Consider the following 9,427-nt stretch of genomic DNA (forward strand, 5'->3'; position numbering starts at 1 on the left):
GGTAGCACTATTCTTATCTGTATTCAAGAGGCCCATTGCATTGCATAGTGTTTGTTTAGTGTCAGGCAAACCACAGAAGACAGTCCTAAGTAATCCACTACTCAGAATCCCACTCCAGTCTGTTCAATGAGGCATACTCCCAGAAAAATTGTGCTTAGGGTTGCTCTGTAAATTTCTGAGCTCCTGTGCTCAAGCAACAGTAAATTGGGTTTTGTTGACAGGCTCCACCACAATGGGTGTGCTCTGCTCTGCATGCTGGCTGCATGATCTGGACACAGATTTAGATGAGCTGTCAAAAGGTATGGGCATTAGTTATGGACATCCCAACCATCTGTCTGGAGTTTTGAATATAAATGACAGGTTGATTGTAAGGGCACTTCTGCATATTGGAAAAAAAATAGCCAGGAAAATAGTGTAAAGTTTAAAATAATACGCCTCCAGTCATTCCTCACCTTCTGGCTGTCTTGCTTTCCTCTGCCGCCTTCCTGCACTTCTTGCACTCCACATGCCTGCTTGAAATGGCGGAAGAGAGCAACGCGCTTTACACGGGATTCTCCTCCACCTGTCAATCAAGCCAGGCAGTCAATCACCTTTTCCCATGTTTTAAAAGGCCTGCAATGCCAGCTAATTTTTTAAAAGTAAAACTTCATAGTGCTTTTTATACTGCCGCCCGTTATAGAATCACAATGTCACGAACCCCAGCAGTTAGATGCAGTTGTGGTCCCCTACTCACTATCCAAGTCCAGTGACTACCGACACTCAGCACTTCACCAGAAAGTTTGGTTTATTGAAAGCAGGGACGCACAGACAGTTCACTCAGCCAAGGCAACACGTATACAGGAAAATTGACTGCAACTTCGCTCTTAGATCGGACCCAGGTTTTTATACACATGGGAGTAGACCTTCCCCCCCCCCCAACAGGAGCACCAGAAGTGACCCTTTCCGGAGAGTTTTTGAAGTCAGCGGGGTGTGAGACTGTTGGAGCCAGCAAAGCTCCTGCTTTTACATTTCAAGGGGAGCACCGGATCCCACCGCCCAGAGAAGGGGGAAAGGAAAGCGGTGATCAGAGTGACGGGGGGGGGGGGGAGGCAGTGATCAGAGCGACAATATTTTTGACACCTCTACAAGGGGCAAGCGGAGCCCGCCCTGAGAAGGAGAAAATAGAGCAGGGGGGGGGGGACAGAGGCACCTGACACCTTGAAACTTTTAAAAATTAATCTTGTTCCTGATTTTTTGGGGGGAGACTTTACAGAGGCATGCTTTGTGTTTTAACTGGGGGGGGGGTTGCTTTGCCTGTAAAATTTAACACCTATTCGTTGCTCCAGGCCGTTTGCTTTAAAAAAAAATGTCCCCGGGAGAAGGGAGAGGGAGGCGGGTGAGAGGGCGAGAATAGGAGGTGCAGATTGTGCTACTTCGGCTCCACACATTTCCTTAGCATGTGGCTTTCTGGTTGCTCTCCTCTAACTTGTGCTTTTTAGTTGGGGGAATCCACTTTATGCGATTCCCCAGCTAGCGCTTTAAAATGGAGGATGTAGCTACCGGTTTGCTGCTTGGATGCTGGATGTTGGTGACATTGTACAAAATGCCAAAAATATGGCGTCTGCATAAAGTGAGTATTTCACTATATTTATCAGGTTTAGAATGACCCTACGTTTCCTGATACAAACAACTCTAGATATTGACTCAAGACATCATATTTATTTTATTTTGATAATATTGAACTTGAATAGATCAATGTTATATTGGCAGGGACTACATATTTTAGTATAACAAAACCCATTAATGCTGTTTGTGGAACAAGTGAGATTCTTCTTGTGGCTGAAATCCTGCACTTCCATCAAAGAGAAGACAAATGAACTAAAATATTGATGAGCTTCCAAGAAACAAGTATGCCTGCATTATTTAGAACCTCCATTCTTTGCATTCTACCATATATCATGGTCTGTTTATTGTTTGCCACAGCACCCTGCAGCCTGAGACTTCTGGATGATAGATGCATGTTGGGAAATGTAGTTGCAGTCAAGACAATTGCCTTAATGCAACAGCAGCATGTCAGTTTTTTAACTACTATCCCTGCGCCATCGCTGGGAATCACTTATAGTATTTTAATCGGATATGAACCACAGAATGGCAAATGCAATAGTTTCAGCCATTGTTACAGAGTGCTTGGACAAAATTATGGGTTTTGGAATCCTACTTAATATGGTGAAGAAAGAGCTGGACATTCTTCAGTTGCTCTTTGTTGGTTAGAGCATCTCCTTCCCGACATTATGTGAGCCACTCCAAGATGTCCCATCCAGGATTCAAGGCTTTGAAGGGTACTTAACATAATTCCTTTGGAGTTGACCCTTTAATTCATGAGGTGGAGAAATGTGCAGGTGGAAGAATGAGAGGGAATGCAATCTTTCTGATAAGACCTGTTTCCTCACATTGTCCCTTAGAGGGACTTCAGTAAGAGGACAAAACCTATTCTAAGGCCTGTGCATGTGGCAAAGAATCTGCACAAAACCCAGTCTCCTTCTGCAGGACTATTCCTATGAACACAGGGAACAAGTTCATGGGTTGGGACTGCAAGGGCAATTATTATGCCAGCCATCTGAGAAGCCTTCATATTACTCCAATGGTTCACTTTGTGCCCCATACAAAATGGCTCCAGTGCCTCAGTTGAATGATTCTAAGTGGCTTCTGCTGCCTCTGGTAGGGAGGCCGGAGTGGCTGCCTCTCTTCTCGGTGACAGTGGCAAGGATCCAGGGAGCCTTCAGGTCAGAGCCATCAGAAGGTTTCCTGTCTGACGTCCTGACAGAAGCAGTGGGTCCCCAACCGCTGCTAACTCTTAGGCTTCCGGCCGGGGCTCCAGCCCGAACCCCCCTGTGCTATCAGCTCCACACCAGATGCTTTTCAGGATACTGTGGTAAAACTGTGCAAGGCATGAGCTGCAATTTGGGGTTTTCTCCGATGTCAGCCTCAAAGACAAATTGGATGGGGGGGAGGGAGAGAAAAAGATGCCCTGCCTTGTCACTGCTCGTTATTCACGTCTGTTTTTCTTCTGTTTGTGCAGAAAAGAAGCACTGAGTCTTCAAGAGAGACGGCATAAAGGGCTGGAATAAGGAGAGAAATCTGATCAACCTTGACCTAGGTGGGATAGGGCTAGGCTTTTTCCCACCATGGCCTGACCATTAAAACTTTGATCTGATCATTTGTGTGTCCCCCTAGTGGTAATTCAGGGCGCACTACACCTTTTGATTCCCACACTTCTGAAGAACAGAGCAGGTAAAGGAGATTATTTTTTGCACCCACACTGTAATGCTCAATATATTTTATGTACTTATTTAATACATTACCATATTGCCTTTCCTAAAAAATATCAAAGCTTCAGTCAAGTCAGAGAGCTTTAATCCCCTCTTAGGTGACCAACATGAAGGTACAATTTCATTCACCTCACGTCAGCTCTCTTCCATGGACTTTCCAACCTTTCTGAATTAATACCTTCTTGTTGCAGAGAAATCTGACATTCTTTGTTTAGGACTAAAAAACCAACATTTGCATATTAGGATCTTCTGAGTTGTGTAGCACCTCCTCCCTTGGTAGAAGTTCTTATTCTTAGATGGATGAGGATCCATCCCCAAGAAGTCTGGCCTGTTCCACCATCACAGCATTTGGGACTGAGATGAAAAGTTTTCCCCAAATGTTTCTTGTTTTGGAACAATTCTGTCCCATGCATGTACAAACCAAGGTCCAAGGTAGCCAGAGCCTGTTAGATGGGGCCATCGGAGCTACCTGTACCATCTTGAGAGCTGATCATTCTCCACCTCTTTGTCCGCTGTGCAGGAGTCTGCTTCAGAACCTCAGTGATCTTTGGAGAACTGAGCTCATATATGCTAGGAAGGGACAATGAACAGAGAGGCCTGGCTTCCTCTCTCTCTTTCAATGAGCTTACTGGTACTGATTTGCAGGAATCCAGCTGAGGCACCCTCTGATATGGCACTGGATGCTGCTGCTGCTGCTGCTGCTGCTGGGTATTGACCAGCCACCTCTGGGAATCACACGCAGTTCTCACAGTCTGCTCATTGGCAGTCGTTGCCAGGGGTTGGTGCAGCATGATCATTTTCGGCTTGAGCTGGTAGAGCCCCGCAAATCACAAAGCTGGGCCTCAGAGCAGGTATTTACTGGCCAGGGCAAGTCCCCTCTGTCTGTGGACCAGGGAGCAAAAGAGTAAAGCACAAATAACAGCAGAGGAGGCCTTTGGAGGCATGAATGCTCTAGGCCAGGGGTAGTCAACCTGTGGTCCTCCAGATGTTCATGGACTACAATTCCAGAAAACGCAGGCTGGGGCTCATGAGAATTGTAGTCCATGGACATCTGGAGGACCACAGGTTGACTACCCCTGGCCTAGGCTACAGATTACAAAAGAGGAAATGAAATGCAGTGGATGTGCTCAGGGAGCCAATGACCAAACCTCTGGGCTGAGTTTCAGGGAAGAGTTGAAATGAGAACACCAGTATCCCAATGGCAGTACTGGTTTGAATCACTGGACTCCGCTGCAGGGGTTTCAGCCCTCTCGGGAATGGCAGGGATTGCTGCAGCAATCATGAAACAGTAAGAGAAGCAGGACTTTAGCCCTCAGCCTGGGCCAGCGGCTTGCTCAGAACGCTTCCCTTCCGGCTCTGCTCTTCTGCTTGGCAAGGCCAGTTGCTTAATGCAACAGGAAAGCCAGGAACATTCATCACTTTTCAAGAAAGCCAGAAACAGGGCTGCAGTTGCCCTTTGTGCCCCCCACTCTTTTTTTTTTTTTCTCTCCATGGTTTTCCCAACATGTGTTGGTGAAAAACTAACATGCAAAATGGCATTCCGAGAATGACAAAAAGCCAGCAGAGCGTGAACTCTAAAACAGTCAAGCAATGAAAACTTGGGAGAGTGTTATACTTCACAGCTACTGACTCGCGGATCGCAAACTAGGTGGGCAAGGAATTGTTTTGGCCTCTAGAGGGCGCAGGGTCACTATTTTTCACCAGTTCTGTAGTAAGTCATGCAGGCAGCACTAAGTGCCAGTTCTCTGTGGGATGCATTCTCAACCTTCAACAATCCATCTGATGCATGGCTTCCAAGTGACTGTGCATTGAAAGAGCACCTGATGCACCTGAGATACACTTTCTCGCCTCCAATAGCATTTTACTTCAATTGTATCTCCTGTGTCCAGCATTCATTCACAGTCCATTTTTCTCCCTGGAACTCCCTGGAAGGTATATTACAATTTAAAAAAAAAAATCTGTCACATAGCATAAGTTATCCAGTCAACACTGCAATAGAGTAGACTGCAGTAAGCTAATCTAGCTGTTTCATAGAATCATAGAATCATAGAGTTGGAAGGGGCCATACAGGCCATCTAGTCCAACCCCCTGCTCAACGCAGGATTAGCCCTAAGCATCCTAAAGCATCCAAGAAAAGTGTGTATCCAACCTTTGCTTGAAGACTTCCAGTGAGGGGGAGCTCACCACCTCCTTAGGCAGCCTATTTCACTGCTGAACTACTCTGACTGTGAACATTCTATAATTTAGAAACATCATCAATTCTAACTACACAGGGATTGAAAGTTGGGCAGAATCAGAGAGTGGTGGCCTCTGGAAGTATACTTTAAACAGTGGGCTCCAAATCAGATATTTTTATATAAGAGCAGCATCAAACAGATTTTTCTTTGCCACCCAGCAAGCCCTTTGATTTTATGCATGAGTGCATTTTTCATAACAATTTGACCACCCACGAGGTTGAAACACATTTGGTCTATTCTATGTGTAGTTAGAATTGTGATGTTTCTAAATTATAGAATCATAGAATCATAGAGTTGGAAGGGGCCATGCAGGCCATCTAGTCCAACCCCCTGCTCAACGCAGGATCAGACCAAAGCATCCTAAAGCATCCAAAATCCAACCTTTGCTTGAAGACTGCCAGTGAGGGGGAACTCACCACCTCCTCAGGCAGCCTATTCCACTGCTGAATTACTCTGAATGTGAACATTTTTTCCTGATATCTAGCCTATATCGTTGTACTTGTAGTTTAAACCCATTACTGCATCTCCTTTCCTCTGCAGCCAACAGAAACAGCATCCTGCCCTCCTCCAAGTGACAACCTTTCAAATACTTAAAGAGGGCTATCATGTCCCCTCTCAACCTCCTTTTCTCCAGGCTGAACATTCCCAAGTCCCTCAACCTATCTTCATAGGGCTTGGTCCCTTGGCCCCAGATCATCTTCGTCGCTCTCCTCTGTACCCTTTCAATTTTATCGATGTCCTTCTTGAAGTGAGGCCTCCAGAACTGCACACAGTACTCCAGGTGTGGTCTGACCAGTGCCGTATACAATGGGACTATGACATCTTGTGATTTTGATGTGATGCCCCTGTTGATACAGCCCAAAATGGCATTTGCCTTTTTACCGCTGCATCACACTGCCTGCTCATGTTTAGTTTACAATCCACAAGTACCCCAAGGTCTTGTTCACACACAGTGCTACCTAGAAGCGTATCCCCATCCAGTAGGCATGCTTTTCATTTTCTGACCCAGATGCAGAACTTTACACTTATCTTTATTAAATTGCATCTTGTTCGCATTTGCCCATTTTTCCATTGTGTTCAGATCTCGTTGAACTCTGTCTCTATCTTCCAGAGTATTTGCCAGTCCTCCCAATTTGGTGTCATCTGCAAACCTGATGAATAGTCCCTCCACCCCTTCATCTATATCATTAATAAATATGTTAAAAAGTACCGGGCCGAGCACCGAGCCCTGAGGTACCCCGCTACTCACCTCTCTCCAGTCTGATGAAACACCATTGACAACAACTCTTTGAGTGCGGTTCTCTAACCAATTCCCTATCCACCTATCTGAAAATCCAGATTGCAGTCCTTCAACTTATCCATCAGAACATCATGAGGAACCTTGTCAAAATCCAAGTAAATGACATCAACCGAATTTCCCCGATCCAGCAAACCTGTTACTTGGTCAAAAAAGGAAACTAGGTTGGTCTGGCAGGACCTGTTGGAGACAAATCCATGCTGACTTCCTTGGATCACCAAATTGTCCTCCCTTTAATATCTGCTCCATTATCTTCCCCACAACAGAGGTCAGACTTACTGGTCTGTAGTTTCCTGGGTCATCCTTCCTCCCTTTTTTGAAGATCAGAATAAGATCAGAATTTGCTCTTTTCCAGTCCTCCGGGACATCTCCAGTCCTTAAAGAGGTTCCGAAGATGATGGACAAGGGCTGTGCAAGTTCTCTGGAAAGTTCTTTGAGTACTCTCGGGTGCATTTCATCCGGACCAGGGGATTTGAACTCATCCAGTGCAGCTAAATGCCTCTCGACAACCTCTCTATCCATGTTAACCTGCCACCCAGACACTATCCTTTGGCTACGGCCATCTCTAGATGTGCCTAAACACTTTGACCTGTGGGAAAAAACAGACGTAAAATAGGCACTACGCCTTTCTGCTTTCTCTGCATCTTTCGTTAGAGTTTGTCCATCTGCACCCAACAGTGGGCCTATTGCCTCCTTTACTTTACATTTGCTCCTCACATAACTGAAAAATCTTTTCTTGTTACAATGGGCTTCCCTGGCCAATCTTAGCTCACTCTCAGCTTTGGCTTTTCTGATGATTGATCTACAGTGCCTAGTAACCTGTAGGTACTCTTCTTTAGAGCTCTGTCCTTCCCTCCATTTCCTGAACATTTTCCTTTTCTTTCTTAGTTCCTCTTGAAGTTCTCTGTTCATCCAAATAGGCTTCTTAGAGATCAAAGTGGCTTACATTTGCCTTCCTTTTCCTCTCCCCACAACAGACACCCTGTGAGGTTGGTGAGGCTGAGAGAGCCCTGATATCACAGCTCGGTCAGAACAGTGCTGTGGCGAGCCCAAGGTCACCCAGCTGGTCCATGTGGAGGAGGAGCAGAGAACCAAACCCAGCTCACCAGATTATAAATTGGCTGTCCTAACCATTACAACAAGCAAACTGTTGTGGCAGAGCAAGTATGTGGGCCATTAAGGTCTTTGTAAGGTAAAGGTAAAGGTATCCCCTGTGCAAGTACCGGGTCATGTCTGACCCTTGGGGTGACGCCCTCTAGCGTTTTCATGGCAGACTCAATATGGAGTGGTTTGCCAGTGCCTTCCCCAGTCATTACCGTTTACCCCCCCCCCCCCCAGCAAGCTGGGTACTCATTTTACCGACCTCGGAAGGATGGAAGGCTGAGTCAACCTTTGTAGATGATAAGTAATTCCTTGAACTGAACCACATGGCTGATCAGTAAACAGTGGTGTATGATATGCATACCCCACCTAGCTCTGTATAGTAACCAAATTGTGGTGTTCTGTACCTATTGGAGTTTCTAAACTGACTATAAAGTAAGGTTTACCCTGTCAAAATATCAAGGAAGTCACTTTAAAAGGGAAATTACCATCCAATCACTCTTTGCTGGAATTTCTTTTAAAAGCCAAGTTTACAAAGCTGATATACCATCTGTGGGTTAAAGTTGCCATAGCTTAAACTGGGAGAGCATGGCTCCCATTCATCATTACAGTAGACGGGCATCAGTGGGAAACAGAGGTATAGTTCTGGGTAGCCAGACACATCATTTGAGTTCTAAAATACCAAACTGGAGATTGAAGGTCATTCAAATTTAACAATCCCATATCTGTAATTTCAGTTTCCACTCTCTCTGGCTCAGAGGGAAGCCTTGCTGTGGCATGAGCAGCCTTCCGCCAGTGGAAGAGGCTCTTTCTTCCGTCACAGAAGGTTCCTTGCGATAGAGAAAGGCTTTACATTAAGCAGATCTGAGTGGCAAAATCCAATCCACTCCATGCCTCATATTTCTACCCCAAAAATCTGAGAGTTATTGGCATGTTTAAAAATATTTGTGATTGCTCTTTGTAACCTCCAGAAATCATTTTTCCCTTCAGGCTTTCTTTTTAAAATAAAGTTTGTTTGAACACAGCTCTCCTTTTACAGATGGACACTTTTGGAGTGTTTAGTGCCTACACACCCCATTGCTGCTGCCCCTACCACCAGGATTAAACAAAAATATGGGATTTCCAGCTCACTATGACCTAAACCTGTGACTCCTCACTCTTTTAGGGTTCAGTGGATTTGCTAAAGCAATACATGGTCTCTGTGTTTTTTATACGTTACTCTTTACTCTGTACTTTCAACAGAATTGAATGTTGTTGTTGTTGTTAGGTACAAAGTCGTGTCCGATCCATTGCAACCCCATGAACAATGATCCTCCAGGCCTTCCTGTCCTCTACCAATTCCCCAAATTGAATGTATCCTACTTAAATATTTCTTGAACAATTAAGAGGGTCCCAACACAATCTTGCAGAGCCTCTTGTGGCGCAGAGTGGTAAGCAGCAGAAATGCAGTCTGAAGCTCTGCCCATGAGGCTGGAAGTTCAATC

The sequence above is a fragment of the Paroedura picta genome, chromosome 3 (genome assembly GCF_049243985.1).
Source record: "Paroedura picta isolate Pp20150507F chromosome 3, Ppicta_v3.0, whole genome shotgun sequence".
Classification (NCBI taxonomy): domain Eukaryota; kingdom Metazoa; phylum Chordata; class Lepidosauria; order Squamata; family Gekkonidae; genus Paroedura; species Paroedura picta.